Raw genomic sequence first — 22,724 nt, forward strand, 5'->3', positions numbered from 1 at the left:
GAAGTGAGCTGTAGCAAGTCCTCCTTCATACTACATAGACTAGCTAGCTTTAAGAAGGGTTATTAAAGGAGGAGCTGGTATGTATTATACAGATAGAGCCTTGTAGTTCAGGGCAGGATCCCCAGTGGTTTGGGCCTATCTCTGTTTAAGAGTGAGGCTAAGGTAATGGATTTGCTTCCATTAGTTTCTCTGTAATCCACCCCATAATGTTGTCACGGCCTCTAATGTTTATGGGCTCCATCGTGTGAAGTGCTGAACCACTGCTGCAAGATGCTGAGCCCCTCCACTCCCTCCTCTGTAACAGCCATCCAGGCTCAGCATCTCACAGGATCACGTTCCCGTGTCACTATCAAGGCACCCGGGCCCCGTGTCCTGAGAGAACAGAGCAGCTGCACCCGCAGGGGGACGGCAAGGACACTCTCACCGCCCCTGACCCCAGAACCCTGGGGGCTGAATGGACCCTCTGCTATCAATCAGATGTCGAAAGAAGTCTGGAAACCACGCCCACAGCCTGTCCCGCCCACACACTCCGCCTCCTCCCTCTTCTCCCCCCACCCGCTCGAACAGGACAGCTCCAACCAGTGGAAAAAGGAGGGAGGAGCCCGTTCTAAATCCCACCCTCTGAGCCATCCCATAGGCTAGCGTGACTGCTCGCCGCCTCAGGATTGGCTGACGCCGCAGCCAGGCAGGGACAGGCTAGGCGGGGTTGGCCCCTTACTTTCCCCCGTCGGCGCCAGGCAGCCCCCGAGGCTAGTAAGTCAGTGAGCGGAGGAGCGGTGGCGTCTCGGGACGAGGGAGCGGCGGACCCCGGAGCCGCTGGGCGGGCGGGAGGGGTGAGTCTGACTAACGGGCGTTCGGGCTGAGGGAACTTTTCTTGGCGGGGCTGGGAGACTTTGGCCGTTGGGACTGTCGGAACCGCCGGGTAACGGCAGCGTGGGGAGCTACCGGCGGCCTCCCGGCTCCCTCCAGTCCCGCGTCCGAGAGCTGTCAGGCGCTCCCTGCAGCGGAGTTCCCCTCTCTTCCCCGCCGCCGCGCCTGGGGCTGAGCTGCCACTGCCCGACGGGCTTCAGGGTGCGGATGCCTGGTGCTGCCGCTGCCCCGGCCTGGCGCCCTGGGCTGGCCGTGCTGGGGCGCCCTGACCCGAGGCGGCGGGGACGGTCCCCCCGGCTCGAAGCCGGTTTGCGGAGCCTGCCGACCCCGCCTGGCCTGGGTCATCACAGCGGCGAGGACTGACCTGATCGCTCGTGCCGGGCTTGGGGCCGCGTGTTCCCGGCGCCCTGGCAGCGGGAAGCGAGAGGGTCTCTGCCCCAAGGCGTTTGCTGGGGCGCGCCCGGGCAGCGCCTGGGGCTGGCGGGGCTGGGAGCGCTGCCCCCGCTATGTGCCCGCACAGCGCCCCGACAGGCAGCTAGGGACCCCTCCCGGACAGATGGGAAAGCGGAGGCACAGGCAGCCTAAGCCACTTGCCCATCGTCTCACAACCGAGGAGTCTGGCGCAGCGGCCTGCGCGTGTTTCGCTTTAGGAGAGGGCTTGTGGAGTGTGTGTGTGTGTGTATGTTGCCTTGTGGCACTTTGATTATCAGCACTGGTGACTCTCTGATCTCTTGTTCACATCTTCACAGGTTGAGAGTCCCCGAGTCTCTTGGTCTCCTTTCACACAGAGATGGGGTCATGGGGAAGAGCTGGAGAGATAAGGGGATGGTCTTGCTGAGACTGCTTATTCATAAATAGCTGTACATATCCATCTTGCTTCACAAAACGTAGAAAAGACAGCTTGTGCCTTGGAGTGCTTGCAGTCTGCTACAGACAAGACAAAGACGGCTGCTGCTATTTATCTCTTCTGTTACACTAGGATGAGTGTTTCAGATGTCACTTGTGATGTGCTGTTACTTGTAGAATTTCTGCTTCTTATGCTCAGTTATTAGTCTCTACTTCCTCTGTCACTTCTGTTTGTGTTTTTGTTTAAGCATCTGTAATTATAACTTTTTATGGAAAGATTTAAAAGCGAATTTAGTGCTGTGCTGGTTACATTAGTGAAAATTAATCTGCTTTCATTAATCTCTCCACTGCTTTTCCTTTTCTGCATTGATTTCAATCCACTCAGGCACGGGATGTGAAGGTAGCAGAAAGAGCTGTAGTTGTTAGGTAGTAGGTGGCTGGGTTTGCCGCTATGCAGATTTCCTTATCCAGTTCTTGCATATTAAATTCAGGTAACTTAAATTTTGTGCTGTGTACTTAACATTTTTTGAAAGGCAGAGATCAAAAAAGTTTTAAAAAAAAGTCTCTAACCCTGGAAACCACTGAACTTATCCCTCTTCTCATCTAATTGTATCTCTGCCTTGAAAAGCCTTTGGAAGGATTTTCCATTCAGAAGTGTCAGATGGCTGATTGCTATATTTTTACATATTTGGAGGGTTTGTGTGACTTCTCTGATTTGATACTAACTTTGGCAATTTAGATTGTTCACAGTGAAATGTTTTGGAAGTTAGTTCTTTGAGAAGAAGGAAATGGATGAGTAAAAGATGCAGGTGTCTGTGTAATGGCTACTTCTGAGTAGTCTTGATGACTGCAAGTTCAGACTTCAAAATAGGAACAAATAAATGATTTATTAAAGAATATTTGTGAAGCAGACTGTGATGTAATATTGGTAGTTATTTTAGTGAGATTTTACAAACATTGCTATTATAAAATAGGATGGTGGAAACTGACCCCTTTTGAAGGTTTTTCTTTTTACAGATTAGTGGTCTATTTTTGGGGTACAAGCTGATTTTAACAAATGAATACATACATTTGGAATATGCTTTAGTCCAGTGGTTCTCAATCTATTTACCATTGTGGGCTGCATATGCAGCTCTTTGTGTTATGTGCGTCACATCCATACAATGTATATACTACCTGTGTGGAGTTGAGGGTGTCACATGGGCCAGAGCTGTGTGCCGACTGGGCTGCCAGTGGGCTGTGGGTTGAGAAGCAGTGCTTTAGTCTGCTCTTCATAGAATATCTTTCCTCTAACATATCAGGTTTAGTTCTCTGTTGTTTTGCAAGTGAAATCTTTCTTCAATTTTGTTGCTTTGGCAATAGGGAATACCACTATAATGCTTTGGTTTAATTTCCAGAGTGTTTTAATTCCTAAGATGAAATTTTATTAAGAGTAAAATACTTTAAGTGTAATTTGAGGGACACAATTTCTTTGTCTTAATTTCTTTGGCATACTTTCCTTCATTGTAAGAAAACACAGCATAAATCTTTCTTCCAAAATGAAGATTTTATTTTTGTGTTGTACCAAATTAAGATTTTATTTTGTGTGTGATACCAAAAATACAAGTCACAAGATAACAAGTTTTTAACAAAGCTTATGGCAATCTTGAACTATAGTGTTTTGTTGGCTGTATTTCTAAGTGTAGTAGTTCTTTTGATTTCAGTATTGAGGTGCATTTTAATAGATAAAACTGTTAAAGGAATATCTTTTTTTCCTGTATTACGCTTTCACTGGTGGTAGTGATATATTTTTGGTCTGCCTGTTGGCTCCCCTCCCCCATTTCATTTTGTTTCTATCAAGAGATTGTGCCACAGGAAGATTGACAAATAAGCAGGAACAGCTGGATACTTACTTCCTTAAGCCCCAATCTTGTAAAGACTTTTAAACAAATGCTTAACTTTACTAACAGTGTATAAAGTTAAGCAGCGCATGTGCTTAAGTTGTTGTAAGATCAGGGACTTATGCCAACGTCTTGTTTGAACTGTGCTTAGCACAATGGGACTGGCCAGAACCCATGACTGGGGTGGCCCCCCATGGTACTGCAATACAAATTATTAATAATAGAACTGTTTTCTTTGTGTACAAAATTGAACGGTATTGTTGTGATATGTGCATGCCTTGGACATGTTCCTTTCAGGCAGGTGGTAACAGATGCTTATGTCTCTGTCTGGTCATTTTTGTGTTGTCTGCCTCACAACGAAAGGTTATTTGGATACTGAGCCAGGTGCCAGTCAAAAGGTTGCAAAATCTGCAAGAGAATCTACAGGAAGAAACAAAACAATAGAGAGGTGGGGAGTGACAGCCTGCTTATGAATGAAGTCAAAGGATGGGATTTGTATATATTGGGAGATAAGCTAACAGCATGCCTGCCTTGTGAAAGGAGAATCACAGCCTAGCATGTCTGTAAAATGCTGCAGGACCTTTGGGTGAGCATTACTCTACTCTACAAGACACCAAAGTATCTAGTTAATTAAGTCTAGGTCCTAGAATGTGTGTTAGGACTTTGTTTTATATGTAAACATTTGTTTTCAATGCTACTACTTGCTATTACTTGAATCTCTATGCTTTGTTAAATAAACTTATACTTGATTTCAATATAAATATATCTAAGTTCAGTGTGTTAAGTGGAGAGAGAATCTGAGGTGGAACTGGTAAATTGGGGCGCCCTGTTTCTTTAGAAGCAGCGAATTGGTTAATGCTGTGGGTATAATAACATAGGTCTTCCCCATGTTCAGTGGAACAGAGGCTGGACACTGAGCCCTTCGAGCATCTCCTTTGAGGGTTGGAGTGTGCATATTGCTAACCTGTAGAGTAACAGTGGAGCTGGTGAGGCCTAGAGAGAAGTGCTTGTGTTGCCTGTGGCCATTGGATTTGGGGATATGACCCACGGAAGGCACAAAGCTTCCTCATGCTAAGGTTATGTGGTAGTGAGGTGCCTCACAATCATGGGTACCCTGGGAAGCATTTTTACAATGTTGGCTAATGGGTTAGGAGAGAGCTTAGTGTTTCCCTTGATCTGCTAGCACATGTTAAAATTTTAGCTGTGTTGTACACACTATTAGAGAGAGGAGATGGGGGCAAAAAACATAACTGGTTTCAAGACTGACCTTGATAAGTTTAAGGGGGGGATCGTATGACTAGACTCCCTACAATAGCATGTAACTGATCTGCAACTGCTAGTAGCAAATATCTCCAGTGGCCAGTGATGGAACAATAAATAGAGAGGGATTTGAGTTACTACAGACAGTTTTCCCCAGGTGTCTGGCTGCTGGGTCTTGCTCATGAGCTCACTGTGTAACTGATCACCGTATTTGGGCTTGGGAAGGCATTTCCCCTGAGTCAGATTACATAGGTAAGAACGGCCATACTGGATCAGACCAAAGGTCTATCTAGCCCAGTACCCTGTCTTCTGACACTGGCCAATGCTAGGCGCCCCAGATGGAATGAACAGAACAAGTAATCATCAAGTGATCCATCCCCTGTTGCCCATTCCCAGCTTCTGGCAAACAGAGGCTAGGGACACCATCACTGCCCATTCTGGCTAATAGCCATTGATGGACCTATCCTCCATGAATTTATCTAGTTCTTTTTGGAACCCTGTTATAGTCTTGTTATAGTTTGGCAGAGACCCTGGGAGTTTTTCACTTTCCTCTGCAGCCAGGGTCACTTGCAGGTTTAAACTAGTGTAACTTGAAGTCTTTAAATCATGATTTGAGGATTTGAATAACTCAGCCAGAAGTTATTGGTCTATTACAGGAGTGGGTGGATGGGATTCTGTGGCCTGCAATGTGCAGGGGCTCGGAGTGGATGATCATGATGGTCTCTTCTGGCCTTAAAGTCCTATGATTCTCACCAACAGAAGTTGGTCCAATAAAAGATGTTACCTCATCCATCTTGTTGTCTCTCTAATATCCTGGGACCGACATGGCTACAACAACATTGTCTGCACAATGATTTTACTTTTTGTACTAGGCCTGATCTACACCTAAAACTTAGGTGAATTCTTCCATCAACCTAGCTACTGCCTCTCAGAGAGATGGATTACCTACGTGAACGGGAAAAACACCATAAATTGTAGGAAGCATCTACATTAGAGTACTGTAGCTATGCAGCTGTAGTATAGACATGGTGGTTAACCCATTAAAAATGCACCTTTTTTCCTAGTTAAGATGAGGCCTAAATGTATAGAATATATTTACTAATTATGCCTCCCATAATAGCAGATGCATAGTTTTGAGGAATTCGCATGAATTATAACAGGGAAAAACAATTTTAAAGCAGAGTTTTTCTTTAAAAGTTAAGGTATTGGGAGCACACTTGATACTTGAGCTTTTAAAATGAAATCTACATTTTTAATTGAAACTTGAATGTTAAAATTGCTGGATGTATTAAGTACACTAGAACTCGGGCACCTATCAGAATTACACTAGACACTCTCGAAAAATATGCTCTTGAAAAGACACTGCTCTTGTTCTGGACAATTTAAATTAATTGATCAGCTGACAATCATTAATGGATTGATCCCAAAGTCTTTATAGAAGGTAACACCCACTGGAGTCAATGTGGAATTTTGTCAATCTCGGGACCACAAGATTGTGCCCAAAATATGTTGTTTATGCAGGTAATGTGTGAATCACTGTGCTCTGGAGGGAGTATAATTCAAAGATTGGCATTAGTTGTCAAGCATTCTATCTTCCAGAAGTAATATGCATAAAGTTTAAACAAGATACTCTCAAATTGTATCGATATGAAGTACCATGATGTAATCATATAATTATACTTTATACTACTTTAAACAAGATGAAGTACAATTATACTACTTTATTTATAATTTTATAAATTTATTTATTTATAAAGTACAATTATACTACTTTAAACAAGATAAAGACAATTATACTTTATACTACTTTAAACAAGATACTCTCAAACTGTATTGATATGAAGTACCATGATATAATCATATAATTATACTTTATACTAATCTTTATACTGTACATGCTGCTTCTAACATTTTATTGGAATCTAGCAGGCAGGGTCCAAATTGTAGTTTCTTCTGTTTTTTCCCCTTAAATTTGGAAAACTGGCTCAACCAATGAGTATAAAGTAATTTACAATGGTGTAAGTGATATTATATAAAAGACTGTTTCCAATGCATGATGAGGATGTGGGTGAAAAGCAGATCTGACTTGATTCTCCTGGTGCTGTGTATTGGAAAATTATTTCTTAGAGATAGTATCAGATTACAATATGCTAACTGCTCAGCTAAATTGTGGGTTTTGACTTAATGCCATTGCACTTATTTATTATTAGTATTATAGAGGTGTCCAGAGGCCATAATTAAAATCAGGGCTCCCTCATGCTCAGTGATGTACAATCATATGTAAAAGACTATGAACTGTTTTAAGCAGGGACTGCCAAAATAATCAAGATGTAACTGGTGACTCTAGACCAGCATTGTAGAAATGACAATAATGGGGTAGTCATCTGTTTTTTAAACCTCATAATCCACTGTTTCTGCCTTAATTTATATAATATCAGAAAGATTCTTTTTAAAGCTTACATCCTTTTTTTCCCTAGGCAAGGATGTGGAGATGTGTAAAGCCATTTTTAAGACTTCAGTAAAGGGTAACAGGTATGCACTGGCTGTTTGTGGGGAAACTAACTTAAATGTTTATCAGTATAATGAATTAGTCTGGACTTCAGTGACATTAAAATTTAAGCTCTGTATTTTACCTGCTTTTTTTTTTGTCTTCCAAGATCTTTGTATGGGATTTTCTTTGAATACAACTTTGTTTTTGTATAGTATGTGTGCATGCGTAGTGTCCTCTTGTACGGATGATTGGAGTCTGTCTTTTCCTTGGTGGCCTGTAAAGGATGTTTCTAAACTGATTTAGTGAAATTGGCACAACTTTTGTGTGTAGACTGTTTTACTTTAAGAAGAAAAGGAGTACTTGTGGCACCTTAGAGACTAACAAATTTATTTGAGCACAAGCTTTCATGAGCTACAGCTCACTTCATCGGACCCCGCTCCATGGTGGGAGTTTGAGGGCCGGATTAAAATGTCTGAAGGACTGGATGTGGCTCCTGAGCCATAGATTGCCCACCCCTGGCTTAAAGGAAGGCACTTGGGCCTTGAGAGAAGAAGATTAGAACATCAGAGTTGTCTGAGACCTGGAAAGTTGGGGTCAAGTATGTGAGGTGCAGGAGAGAGCTGCCTGAGACTCTGACGGGAAGCAGCAAGAAAGGTGTTCCCTAAGACTGAACTTCAGGAGACCCAGTAGAGGGAACTAGCATAAATTGGTTAGTCTCTAAGGTGCCGCAAGTACTCCTTTTCTTTTTGCGAATACAGACTAACACAGCTGTTACTCTGAAACCTGTTTTACTTTAGAAATATTAGGGCTGTCATCTCTGGTCTTTCCCGGTTTTGCTGGAGTGAGAGCCCCTCTGCGAAAGGCACTTATGGAAGTTTATTTTGAGCTGTCACCTGAATTGAAGGAGTAGAATGCTGATTCATTTAAAAAACAAAAACAAACCTCCTTTCAACAGGTATTAGGTATTGGAACTAAAGAGACATTGACAAATTATCCCCATATAGCATTTTTTTAACTGTCTCATTAACAATTCCTTGCTTCTCAAGTGCTTCAATTTCTTGTGATTTCGTTATTTGGCTAATGCTCCAGTTGACCATAGCCTTACAATCTGAACAAGATTTAAATTTCTTATTAAAAATGAAAGTAAGCGGAGGAGCATCCTCCCCCACCTCTTTAGGCTTTCTTTATACATAATAAACAAGTGAGAGGGCATAAGATCAATTTTTCCCATTTGATGGTGACTTTATTAAATGTGATCAATTTATTGGTGACTTTATTAAATGGGACTTATTTATGGAAGTTAGTCTTCATTGTGTAGGTACTTGTAAAGGTACTGTAAGCAACTTTATGGGTTTCTCTTACATTATTCCATTTGATGTCTTTGTTGACAAGTCAAGATATGATTAAAAATTGCAGAATATAAACACACAAGGGCAAATCTTTAACTGGTATCAAGTGTCATAGCTTCATTGATGTCAGTAGAACTATGACAACATACTCCAGCTGAGGCTCTGCCCCATCTGATGGAGTTTCACTAGTATCAAGCTAGAACTAGCTGCTGGCTGATACCTTGTCACAAGGTGACACTAGCTCTTTAAGAGGGAAGAGACCTGTGTACTTGTGACTGGTCAGAGGACCCCTTGTTAGGCTTAAAGTAGGGGTGGGCTAACTTTTTGGCCCAAGGGCCACATCTGGGTATGGAAATTGTATGGCGGGCCATGAATGCTCACAAAATTGGGGGTTGGGATGTGGGGGGGAGGGCTCTGGGGTGGGGCCAGAAATGAGGAGTTCAGAGTGTGGGAGGGGGCTCCGGACTGGGGCAGGGGGTTGGGGTGTGTGTGTGTGAGGGCTCCATGTGGGCTATGGCATGGGGCTGGGGATGAGGGGTTAGGGGTGCAAAAGGGTGCTCTGGGCTGAGACCGAGGGGCTCGGAGGGCAGGAGGGGGATCAGGGCTAGGGCAGGGGGTTGGGGCACAGGAGGGGGGTCAGGGGCGCAGGCTCTGGGTGGTGCTTACTTCAAGCAGCTCCCAGACGCAGAGGCATGTCCCCCCTCCAGCTTGTATGCGGAGGCATGGCCAGGCAACTCTGCGCTGCCCCGTCTGCAGGTGCTGCCCTTGCAGCTCCTGTTGGCTGCGGTTCCCAGCCAATGGGAACTGCGGGTGCAGCATTTGGGGCTGGGGCAGCATGCAGAGCTCCCTGGTTGCCCCTACGCTTAGGAGCCGGAGCGGGGACATGCCCCTGCTTTCCGGAGCTGAGTGGGGCAAGCCTTGGACCCCGCTCCCTGGTGGGAGTTTGAGGGCCAGATTAAAACATCTGAAGGACTGGATGTGGCCCCTGAGCCATAGATTGCCCACCCCTGGCTTAAAGGAAGGCACTTGGGCCTTGAGAGAAGAAGATTAGAACGTCAGAGTTGTCTGAGACCTGGAAAGTTGGGGTCAAGTATGTGAGGTGCAGGAGAGAGCTGCCTGAGACTCGGACAGGAAGCAGCAAGAAAGGTGTTCCCTAAGACTGAACTTCAGGAGACCCAGTAGAAGGAACTAGCACAAAGTTTTTGATGGGAACTGATCAAAGCTGGGGATGCTTGATGAGCAGAAGGCTTGGGCAGTGGGCCCTAGGAAAAAGGGGTCTATCCAGCTTGGACAGGGGAAAGCAACCAGAATGAAAATTTATTGTGTAAGAGTGGATCTTTGCTGCAGAAATTGCAGCTTTTCCATCACTTTCTACCAATTTGGCAAGATTTCTGAATAGTAAGTTCTCTTTGTTTGACAGCATTAAATATTGTTTTCCCAATACCAGATAGGGATGACAGTTGCATTCTGTTAATGCACATACAGCTGGAAGCATTTTGCAGAAATCAGGTGGCATGTCTGAGGTGACACTTGTCAGTTAAGCTGGGAATGGTGCCTGTTTCAATCTACATGTTATCTGTGTGTTCCATTTTTGGAAAGTAGTGAACAGCCAGGACCAAAACGTGTACCAGGTGATCTAACTATTATGGCTTCTTTGATAGCAAGAGGCCCAAAAGCATATTGGCATAGATAGCATGCAGAAGCTTCTTTGCGTCTGCTTCCTCCTCAGTATTGTACAAGCCTTAAGCTTCTTCAAAACCTCTACTGGTAATGGACTTTGCTATTTCGACACAAGAAAAGCCTCCAACAAGTGAATTATACAAGTAAGTGCTTGTTAGATGCTACCTTTAGCAACATTTGCTATGGAGACACAGGCACTGGTGTTCACCAATCACTTGGCATATCTTACATTCAGCCTTAGAGCTGCCTGGCGCTGTCTTGCAGTTTTCAGAGTTTGACAGATATGACAACAATAAAACTTTTGATTATGGAATTAGCTTTGTCAAATCCTTTAAGGACCTGCCTCAAGTACTCAGCAGCCAACTCCTCAAATGTGAGGAATTAAGTCTCCAGTCATCATTTGTATGACTGCCATGGCATCTCTGATGTACACTGTGGTTTCTTTGTTGCATACTGGTAGCTCATGGATTATTTTGGCTTGAGCTTCCAGTTAATACCCTAATTCAGCCTTGTCTATTCTTATTAATCCATCAGCATGGAAGAGGGACATAGGCACAAGCCCTATTGGGTAACTAAGAATAGTTGCCTTTGAAGCATCTGTTCTGCATCTTGCAATTTCTGGACTGATAGCTTCTGGTGGTTGTCTTCTGTGAAATCGTCTTGGCTGTGTCAGCAGATGTTTTGATGCCAGATTTCTTGATGACTGAGGAAGCTGTGTCCCCCATCAGAATCAAGTGCACCTCTCTCAAATCTCTCCATTTTGTTTTTTACCAACATCTGCTATTTTCAGTTGAGACTCTTGTAGATCTGATGTCACATGCAGTCCAGTAAATACGTTGATAAGAACCTCTGGATGTGACTCAGGGTGAGATGAATTTGTCATATTGTTGTTGTGGTTGGTAAGAGCAGTAACCTGCACTTCATCCCTCTTCTGTGCAGAGGCAAGGACTTGTTTGTGGACTTTGTCTTCATTACTTCTTGGGACATTTCTTTCTTTCATAGCTTTTGAATATTCATAATATGAAGCTGTGTAGTGTCATCTTTGACACTAATATTGACCTGTGCATAAGAGTCACTGAATTAAAAACCTAATTTTAGAATATTTCAAAGACTAGTACTGCAGACATAGGCAATTACAAATTAAAATGTTCTACCGGGCAGACTAGATGCTACATTTGTATGTACAACAACTTATTAATGGAAGAGCATTACATTAAGAATTCATATACATTTGTAACTACCCATTATGCAGAACAATCTATGGGCACGCAGTGTTCTACTACTGTTGCACAACCTTCAGCATGAGACTAATCTGGTCAGCAAATTTCAACTGAATATATAGAAAATTATTATAGTCTTATGAGATACTTTTGACAATTAAGAATATGTGATGTGAAAACACTTCATATTAGTGTATCACAAAAATTGCCATTTTTGCCATGTGATAACCACCTTGATCATTTCTGGAAAAAATACTTGCCCATGCAAAACCAATAAAAATCTTAACACATTGTAGTTTTGGTAGCTTTGACCAATAAATGACACATTAAGGTGTTGAAATTAACTTAAACTGTAAGAATTGTAATCATAGCCATGTTGCAGTATTTCTGGAACTGTGCAAAAAAAAAAAGACACTTTCTCATTTTGGGTACCATTGTTTCACCTCACCTACAGGCTTATAGCACCACTTGACAGCTCCACATCCAACCTGATCAAAATGTATATAAAATAAACTCTCAAATGATATGATGTGGGTGTGTGTTAGGGTGTGCACATTACGCCCCAGAAATATCTCCCTTTTTGGAGAATTGCCTCATGCCTAATCGGGCTGGTTGTGTGTGACTTAAAAAAAACAACAAAAAACTACTGCATCTACTGCACAACATTAAAAACCAGTGAAATATTCTGGGTGTACTCTGTCAATTATGGTAAACTTTCGGTTCATGTCATGTTAATGTCCTGGATGCTGCTCTACTAGAACTGAATTTTTTCTTGCATTTTTTAAATCTACTGTGCAGTATCTGCCCTAATTGGAATTTCAGTCAGAACCAAAGACATAAAAAGTAGTAGGCAGGCTTAAAGTCTGGTAAAGTTGCTGTGTTTAGTTTTGGTCTTTGACAGGCATTTCTTTGCATTCATCACCATGTTAACTAGTGAGCACTTGATTGCCTGAGGCATTACAACTGGAAAGAGTGACCAAAAATATAGTGTGTCTTGGATTGCAAATGAATATTACAAGGAAGCAAGTGTTAACATCTGGGACACAGCCTATTGTAGTCATCATAGTAGTGGCAAGGAATAGGTGATGGGTTCTGTTTCAGTGACTTTCTGTGCAGGTATTTTTGTGATTTTAAGATTACTGGGAGTAGAATTGGGTTGTTTGTCAAGTTAGTGACCTATCCATGACTTTTACTATATAGCCCTAACTAAAACTCTAGGTGGGGGGGCCATGGGTGCTCGGGGGCGCTGGTGCTGGGGGGTGGGCAGGTGGGAAGGGCTGGCAGGCTCCCTACTCACCTCTGTGTGTCCCTGCATCTTCTAGGCAGCAGAGGTGCCGGGGGCTCTGTGTGCTACTCCCACCGCAAGTGCTGGCTACGCAGCTCCCATTGGCCAGGAACCACAGCACATGGAGCCCCCTGGCCCCTCTGCCTCAGAGTTGCAGGGAGATGCCAGTGGGAGCTGGGGAGCCCCCCACCTCGAGGTAAGCATCATCCTAGCCCTGAGCCCAGCACTGGCTGCTGCAGAAGTCAGAGGTCAGGGACAGTCACGGAATCTGTGACCTCCATGACAGACTTGCAGCCTTACTCATAGTAACAGTCTATCAAAGGTGGAGCCACCAAGATAGCATGTGAAAAGTAGACAATCTCTTAATCCTATTACATTTTATGGATTGAGACGGTGAGTGGAGGCTCAAATAGGTACTACAGAAAGAGGAAACTAAATGGCCACTGTTGTGGAGGATATGACCTAGCGAGAGGAAGATTGAAAGTTGGTTATCTCTCAAGAAGACATTTTCCTCCCTATTTGACCCCCTGAAAAAATACTGCATGGAAAGCATGGCAGAGAAATTAAAATAAAAGTAATATGGCTAAACAGCTACGCTAGTGAAGGCATTTTTATATATGCTTATTAGCTTCCTTTGTTTTTTGTGGATGTACATTCATTCTGTATAAGAGGTAAGTTGGCTTTTTTTTCTTTAAAGTTAGAAGTTAACCTTTCAATTAAAACAGCACAGTATGGTTTGAAGCACTGCACAAATACTAATTAATTCACTTCAATGCTAAAACCATGCTGTCTCTTATGGCTTCCTGTTGTTTGCACTGGATAAATGTTTGTGCTTCACCAAGGCATTAACTTCATCCTGATGATGGATTGTGTATAAAAAACAGCTTCACCTTGTAAAAAATTAATAGAGGCACTTAAGATTATTACACGAAACAGGAAGCCTTTAGGGAATCTTACTAAAAGTCCCATTTTAACACAAAATCACTTAATTGCTTTTCTTTTATTTCAAAATACGGTAAATCGAAATTATAATTTCCCTACTGGAGAATTTCACTTACAGCAATAGTGTAAAATCCCTTAAACCTAACAAGTATATTCTGGAATTAATTTATGTAATTTGCACTATTAAAATAACTTAAAGCCATTTTGAGTAACACACACAGTATAGAATTAAATGAAACTCTAACTCCGATGTCAGAGTAATACAAAAAAACCCCCACTTTCCTCATTTTGACTTTTTCTGTTTTCAGTTTCAAAAGAGTACTTGTAGAGTATTATTTGGCATTCAAAACTTTAAAAGTTAGCTTAGCTTTTTAGTTTTAAACTGACCTAATAAAACATGGTTTTGAAATATTTCCAATATAAGGAAACTGTTAGAGCATTTCAGATTTTAATTCTATTTTAATATGCAAATTATCTCTTCTGGACATGTGGAGAGGAAAGGAGATTTGAATTATTGAAGAGCTACAGATATTTTCAAACATCAGTGAATCTCAGAAGGCACAATGGTTATGCTCTATTAATATAGACCTTGGGATGTGGAAGTGTCTCTTGATAAAGTAGTTTTTGTTTTGTTGGGTTTTTTTTATACAAACGAGAACTTTTCTAGTAACTACTTCTTAGAAACACTTCCTTCTTAGTGGTAATTTAACAGAAAGCCACAATACAGTCGACATCAAGGGAGAAAATGGGTCATATGATTAGGTTGCAACATCAATCATTCTGAGCTGGGATTAGGGATTTGAGAGGTGTGGAGTGGGAGAGAGGATGTGAGGTCGAGAAATAGATAATGGGTCATCCTTCCGCTCTTAGTACTTAAGCACAAGACTGAAAGTTAGGCACTTCACCAGTCCTTGCAGTAGTTTGGGAGTACGCAGTAGTTTGGGAGTACACACTAGTGATGAGATAATTTAGAATCTGCCCTACCATTTAGGTGTAGCAGCTCATTTTTGGCTGAGTAATTTCCTCTGATAATAGCAAAGGTCATTATAAGATATGCCACCTGCTATCTTCTTGGAGTAGTCATTTACGTACAGATAACATACCTTACAGACTGTATAAGTCTGAGAAGGAATTTTATTCCTAAAATGTCCTTTCAGTGGCATTGTAAATACAATTAACTCTTTATTTATTTATTTATTTATTTATTTACCAAATTATTTTAATAATATTGTGGAACATAGCTTGCACTGTCTGAAGTACAGAGAAATTTTTGGTGACTCATGTTTCTTTGTGGCCTATACAAAAAAGGAAACAACTATCTTGTAAAAATATTGCCAATGTTCTTTTAATATGGGAACACTACTGCTATATCCAGTGCCCTTCAAAGGTTAAGACAACTTTAAAAAACTGAAAAGATTTTTGTGTGCCAAGGTCCGAGTTCAAGGTGCTGTTTCTTCTGTTTGCAACAGATAAAAGTACCACTTAAAGGGGGAGCAGCATTTATCAACTATTCAGGGACTGTTGTTTTCCTGCAACTTAGTTCTCCTATGTCAATAAAGTATTTTCTTTTAAAATATGTTTAACTCAAGCCTACTAATGTATTCATACATAAACATTTTTTATACAGCACTAACAGTATTTATAAATCAAAGATGGTCTAGAGCTTATCTTGTATTTACAGAGGTTTGGACAGTATTCAGTCATCTGTGTTCATGAAGCTATGTCCAAGGAAGTTAAGTAGAGAAATTTATGCTTGTCTCCCCTTCACTTAATTGAACCATTGTAGTTCCTCCTGAATGTGGTAACAAAAATGGTGTATGAACTTAGAAGCAGCACAGGATTCAGATATCTTTTGTTTTCATATGAAGAAGGAACCACAGAAGGTAAAATGGAGTGCATATTTAACCTTTTTTTAGTGGTACAGTGAAATAAATTTGTAAATGTTAAATTCAGACATGGGGGGCGGGGAGGGAGTATTGAAATGAAACTAGATCAATTCTTATTGCTATCTTGCTTTTTCCCTTAGCCTGCATCTGAAGTAGAGGTAGAATTTAGCTTCTACCTCACAAAAGTATGAACACTAGCTATTTTTATACCCTTTGGTTGGAATTTTATTTCTGCTCTTAGAAACCAATAATTTCTATTGTCTATCTTTAGCAGTCAAGCTAGCCTCTGAATCAAACTGGGGAATATGAACAAGATGTTAATTAGGTGATAACACTAGTAAGTACCAGATTTTGCCACTCTTAACTCTTTTTAAGGAGTTGCACTGAAATCAGTATGATTGAGTAAGGTCCTATTCAGTGTGAGTAAGGCCCTGTCTACTCTAGTGAATTGGAATACAGTAAGGCCCTGTCTACGCTAGTGAATACACTAGTGAACTACCCTGTCCTGATGCAGCTGTGCCACTGTAAGATCGCTCATGTAGCCACTCTATGCCGGCGAGAAAGAGCTCTTCCCATACAGCAATCAGATCCAGTGTCCCATTTGCTCCATGCTGGAGCTTGTTTGCGATTCTGGGACTGCATGGTCACCTGTTCTGCTGAGCTCACCACGCTGACCAAACAGGAAACGAAATTCAAAGTTCCTGGGGCTTTTCCTGTGTACCTGGCTAGTGCATCGGAATTGAAAGTGCTGTCCAGAGTGGTCACATTGGAGCACTCTGGGATAGCTCCCGGAGGCCAATGCCATCAAATTTCACAGTGCTGCATCTACAATACCCCAACTTCGACCCAGGAAGGTCAATTTTTAGTGCTACTTCCCTCGTCAGGGAGGAGTACGGCAATCAATTTTAAGAGCCCTTTAGGTCGGCGGAACGGGATTGGTTGTGTAGATTCATTCCTTATAAAATCGACCTAACACAGCTAAATTCAACCTAACTTTGTAGTGTAGACCAGGCCTCAGTCTCTAAACTTGTGAAATAGCTGTTAGAAAGGCACCATGAAAGCAATAAGGGGGTTGTTTAACCATTTTTTTTGAGGAAAATCTGTCATTATTTATGAACCAGTAGGCAGCGTGGCAGTGCTTATCTCCTCCTCTCCCCCTTCACTTTGAGAGGCTAATGGTAAGTTCTGTCAACTTAGTGCAAAGAACAAAAGGAAATACTGTGAAATTTAAGGATTCCCCAACCGAATGTTTTTTAATATAGCTGTCCCCCTATGTTGACAAAGCTTATCTCTGTCTAATGTAGAAGTTTACTTTGGTATGTCATTTTACTGGGCTACCAAAACACAGGCTGTGTGGAAGATCACATCAAAACTTTCTCACAATTCTAGATCAGAAAAAGTGGTAGAATACTCGTATTGGGAACATCTCCATTATCCCTGCCCTCTTCACATATGCTTTGGGAGAAGTTCTGGAATGGAAAGACTGCATTGCTCATGTATAAAATTATTCAAGGAGAACAATTCTGTGAATAAGTGGACGACATTTGGTGATATGGAGTTGGCAGAATGTTCATTTTATAAATATGAAATATGGCTCTGGCAAAAGGGTCAAAATGAAAATCATTGCCAAAAATTGATTTGGAAAAGGACTAATGTGTCTGAGTTCTAGGGGGAAAAGTGAGCCTAGGCAAAACAGTAATGACTTATCTGACAAGAGCTAATTAGAGTAATTTGGATTCACATGTAATCTAATGTGTCTTCTCTTTTCCTTGATCATTCTCAGTCTCCTCCCCTCCATTTTATTAATCCAGAAATACAACTTTTCCCACTAGTTCTAAAACTGGATCCACTGCTTGTATTTATGCAGTACTACCAGTGTTAATTGCTGCTTGATATTTATTTTTGCAGCATACAAATTATAGTGGCATCCTGACTATAGTGACTAAGGCCTGGTCTACACTAGAAAAATCCACACTCCAGAGCAGCATAGTTAAGATGAACAAAGTCCCCCCTCCCCGTAGACAGCTCTGGGCTGACAGAACTGAAGAATTCTTCCATTGACCTAGCTACCACAAAATCTACTAAACTCCCCTCCCAAAAAACAGAGTCCAGAGTAGCAAAGGATGGATTCTCCAAGAAAACCTGAAAGTTTAAAAAGATCTCACTAAGAAGAATGTTTCTGGCTGACAGCATGGAGAACCCTCTCTCTCCAAGTGAACACATGGCAGACAAATGAGGCAGAAATGCCAGAGCTGAAGATCATCAAATGTCTACCAAAGACTACAGTCTGCAGATCTCTGAGTTTATTAAGGCCATTAGAGATGATCTGACAATCAAGCTTCTTGAGGTAAAGAAAGAAGTTGCTAACTTGAGAGAGAGAGTGTCCATGTATGCCTACACATGAGTTAGATGTCTGCAGCTGACCTGTGCCCACTGACTCAGCCTGAGCCCCACAAGCCTAAGGGGCTGTTTAATTGTGGTGTAGATGTTCGAGCTTGCAATGCAGCCTGACGTCTGAAGCTCTCCCACCTTGCAGGGTCCTAGAGCCTGGGCTCCAGCCTGAGCCTGAACATCTGCATTACAGCCTTTAGCCTGAGTCCCTTAGCCTGAGCTAGCTGGCATGGGTCAGCTGTGAGTTTTTACTTTCAGTGTGGACATACCCAGTGCTAGAGACTAAGAACAAAAGAACGGACATACTGGGTCAGACCAAAGGTCCATCTAGCCCAGTATCCTGTCTTCCGAAAGTAGCCAGTGCCAGGTTCCCCAGAGGGAATGAACAGGTAATCATCAAGTGATCCATCCCCTGTTGCCCATTTTCCAGCTTCTGGCAAACAGATGCTAGGGGCACCATCCCTGCCCATCCTGGCTAATAGCCATTGATGGACCTATCCTCCATGAATTTTATCTAGTTCTTTTTGGAACCCTGTTATAGTCTTGGCCTTCACAACATCCTCTGGCAAAGAGTTCCACTGGTTGACTGTGCGTTGTGTGAAAAAAATATTTCCTTTTGTTTGTTTTAAACCTGCTGACTTAAAAGAAGCAGGTGAGAGAGAAACAGAGCTTCATTTAGTGATGAAGCAAAGAGAAAAAGATGCAGCTTCAATTGGATGATATAGAAAACCAATCAACAAGGAACATCATCAAAATTAAGGGACTGCCTGAAAAAGTGTAATGAGGAAACATAATCTAGTATGTAAAAACTTTTAATTGTGGGAGATATTACATCTTAGCTCTCTGGAAGAGGTAAAAGTGGAAAGAGGACGTGGAGCGCTACTTGCCTGATCTGGGCTTCGTCATAATAACTAATCCCAGATGGCTAATTGTGAAACATCATGATTATCAGCAGAAAAATTTAATTATGAAAAAAGGCACAGCGCATTCAGCGCTCATCACAAGTTGCAAATTTGAGTGCCTTTTTTTCATGACCTCTCTGCCCTAACTTAAAAAAAAAAAAAAAAAAAGAGAGAGTGAGCACTGGGGGAAATAGAGCAGCACTCAGAAGGACAGCTATCTGCTACAGATTGCTATTTAAATTGTCATTCAAAATCAGTGTAATACAATAAGAGATTGTAAACAAGGAAAAATACACTCTAGTCAGTTTGGATAGAAATCCAAATTTCAGATGTACAAGACGACTTTCCAGAGGTAGTAACTTTAGATAAGCTACTAAACATTCTTAGAAAATGGTGAAACACAGGAAAAAGCAGACAGAAAAAGAAAAGACAAAAGACTCTGGAGACCATATTGGCAATGGAAGTGAAGTTGAACAAGAGAACTCAGATATCTGAGTAGTAATCGAAAACCCTAATCTGAAGGGACTTCTTGGGAGTCACCAGGAATGAACAGCCAAACAGTAGCTCAGTTAATGTTATAAAGAAAATAGTACAAAGTTCACTTTAATTGGGGTGGTCAGTAATAGCTGTGTGTTTTGAATTTTAAAATGTAGAGGAAATAAAGGACAATAAGAAGGGAATGGGGAAGGGATTTCAAGGTTGGAGAAGATTGGGGGGGAATAAAAAAGAGAAGGGACGGGAAGGAGCCATTAGGGGTTTTGTTTGAATCCTCCACATAACTCAAATGTCAGATGGTAATCTATTCCTATGGGTGAGGTCAAGGTCCCACATATGGAGAATGTACCTCCTTTGGATTGCAAGAGGAGCAGCCCAATTGCTGATGGGGAAAGTACAGGGGTTCCAGGTTCAGCAAAGCAGTTTTTTGAGGACTGTTTTATGTGTTGATATTTTGTTTGTGGATTTAGAGTAAGGGGAATGCAAAAAAGGAGAGGGAACAGGGAAGGCAAGGGGGAATTTAATACAAAACATGGATATGGAAGTTTCCAAACAGAAACTAAGCCATATTCAGGCATGCAATAGTGAATGCAACTTAGCCCTGGTCTACACTACAAGTTTAGGTTGAATTTAGCAGCATTAGATCAATTTAACCCTGCACCCGTCCACTCAAAGCCATTTTTGTCAACTTAAAGGGCTCTTAAAATTGATTTCTGTACTCCTCCCCGACGAGGGGATTAGCACTGAAATAGACATCGCCGGGTCGAATTTGGGGTAGTGTGGATGCCATTTGATGGTATTGGCCTCCGGGAGCTATCCCAGAGTGCTCCATTGTGACTGCTCTGGATAGCACTTTCAACTCAGATGCACTAGCCAGGTACACAGGAAAAGCACCAGGAACTTTTGAATTTCATTTCCTGTTCGGCCAGTGTGGCGTGACCATGCAGAGCTCATCAGCAGAGGTGACCATTCAGTCCCAGAATCACAAAAGAGCTCCAGCATGGACTAAATGGGAGGTACTGGATCTGATCGTTGTATGGGGAGACTAATCCGTGCTATCAGAACTCCGTTCCAAAGACAAAATGCCAAAATATTTGAAAAAATCTCCAAGGGTATGAAGGACAGAGACTCACAGCAGTGCCATGTGAAAATTAAGGAGCTCAAGCAAGCCTGCCAAAAAAACGAAACAGGCAAACAGCCGCTCCAGGTCAGAACCCCAGAAATGCCGCTTCTATGATGAGCTCCATGCAATTCTAGGTGGTGCCCTTACCACTACCCCACCCCTGTACATAGATTCCTGCAAGGGGGGAGTCTCATGCAACAGAGATGAGGATTTTGGGGATGAGGAAGATAAACAGTTCCTGACTGTCGGGGAGAACGGTCATCACTCTGGAGCCAATACCCTCCCACGGCGGGCTCCCGGACCTTGAAGGTGGAGAAGGCACCTCTGGTGAGTGTACCTTTTGTAAATATAATACATGGTTTAAAACCAAGCATGTTTAATGATTAATTTTCCCTGAAGACTTGGGATGCTACTGGAAAAGTCTGTTAACGTGTCTGGGGATGGAGCGGAAATCCTCCAGGGACATCTCAATGAAGCTCTCTTGGAGGTACTCCCAAAGCCTTTGCAAAAGGTTTCTGGGGAGGGCGACCTTATTCCGTCCTCCATGGTAGGACGCTTTATGATTCCAGGCCAGTAGCACATAGTCTGGAATCATTGCATAACAAAGCGTGGCAGCATGTGGTCCCGGTGTTTGCTGACATTCAAGCAACATCTGTTCTTTATCTCTCTGTGTTATCCTCAGGGGAATGATATCATTCTTGGTCACCTGGTTGAAATAGGGGAATTTTATTAAGGGGACATTCAGAGGTGGCCATTCCTGCTGGGATGTTTGCCTGTGGTTGAAAAGAAATCACCCCTGCTTTTAGCAACGTGGTAGAGGGGGGCCCGTTCACTCTGAGCTGTTTGCGTTTGGCTGGCAGGGATCTTCCCGATACTAGTCACGCAGTGGGAGGAGGGGTGAAGTGATCATCCCAGAGAACTTTAGTTGGGTTTGTGCTGCACTTTAACCCGAAAACCGCAGCCCCTCCTTTTAAATGGCCAACCCAATGGGTGCTTGGTATGGGAAAGGAGGGCGCTGCTGTTTGAAACCATTCACCGTAAATGAGTCTACCCATTGTTCTCTAAAATGCCCTTTTCAATACTGCTCTCCCTTTTTTCCCCTCCCACAGCTGCAAATGTTTCAACCCTCCCCCTATCATCTCCGTCCCAGCTAGCGCAGATAAGGAGGCGAAAAAAACGCACTCGCGATGAAATGCTCTCTGAGCTCATGTAGTCCTCCCGCACTAAAAGAGCTCAGCAGAATGCATGGAGGCAGACAATTACAGAGTCCAGGAAAGCAGAGAATGAACACGAGGAGAGGTGTCAGGAGCAAGATAATAGGTGGCGGCAGCATGATGAGAGGAGGCAATGCTGAGGCTACTGGAGGATCAAACTGATGTGCTCTGGCATATGGTTGAGCTGCAGGAAAGGCAGCATGAGCACAGACCACTGCTGAAGCCTCTGTGTAACCGCCCACTCTCCTCCCCAAGTTCCATAGCCTCCTCACCCAGATGCCTAAGAATGCGGGGGTGGTGGTGCACGGGCAGCTCTGGGCACCCAACCACTCCACCCCAGAGGACTGCCCAAGCAACAGAAGGCTGGCATTCAATAAGTTTTGAAGTGCAGTGTGGCCTTGTCCTTCCCTCCTCTCCCACCTCTCCTGGGCTACCTTGGCAGTTATCTCCCTATTTGTGTGACGAATTAATAAATGCATGAATTTGAAACAACAGTGACTTTATTGCCTCTGCAAGTGGTGATCGAACGGGAGAAGGGAGGGTGGTTGGCTTACAGGGAAGTAGAGTGAACCAAGGGGGTGGGTTTTCATCAAGGAGAAACAAAGAGAACTGTCACACCGTAGCCTGGCCAGTCATGAAACTAGTTTTCAAAGCTTCTCTGATGTGCAGCGCACCCTGCTGTGCTCCTCTAACTGTCTGTCTGGCTGCGTGTAATCAGCGGCCAGGCGATTTGCCTCAACCTCCCACCCTGCCATAAACGTCTTCCCCCTTACTCTCACAGATATTGTGTAGCACACAGCAAGCAGTAATAACAATGGGAATAGTGGTTTCGCCTAGGTCTGAGTCAGTAAACTGCGCCAGCGCGCTTTTAAATGCCCAAATGCATATTC

General features: G+C 42.8%; 1 protein-coding gene across 9 annotated transcripts in view; it reads left to right on the forward strand.

Annotated features, from left to right (window-relative positions):
- Window positions 1-735: 735 nt before the first annotated feature.
- Window positions 736-22,724, forward strand: part of HYCC1 (hyccin PI4KA lipid kinase complex subunit 1) — an 85,103-nt gene continuing 63,114 nt past the window's right edge. Inside the window, exons 1-3 of one of the 9 annotated variants that reach the window (XM_073333730.2) lie at window positions 6,803-7,388; window positions 15,981-16,046; window positions 20,791-20,947. The gene's annotated coding sequence lies outside the window, so the exon portion shown is untranslated. Of the gene's footprint in view, window positions 754-801; window positions 834-6,802; window positions 7,389-12,898; window positions 16,047-20,790; window positions 20,948-22,724 lie in introns of those variants that run through there. The other 8 variants (XM_073333729.2, XM_073333732.2, XM_073333738.2 and 5 more) reach the window with 8 other exon arrangements.

The sequence above is a fragment of the Lepidochelys kempii genome, chromosome 2 (genome assembly GCF_965140285.1).
Source record: "Lepidochelys kempii isolate rLepKem1 chromosome 2, rLepKem1.hap1, whole genome shotgun sequence".
Taxonomy (NCBI): Eukaryota; Metazoa; Chordata; order Testudines; family Cheloniidae; genus Lepidochelys; species Lepidochelys kempii.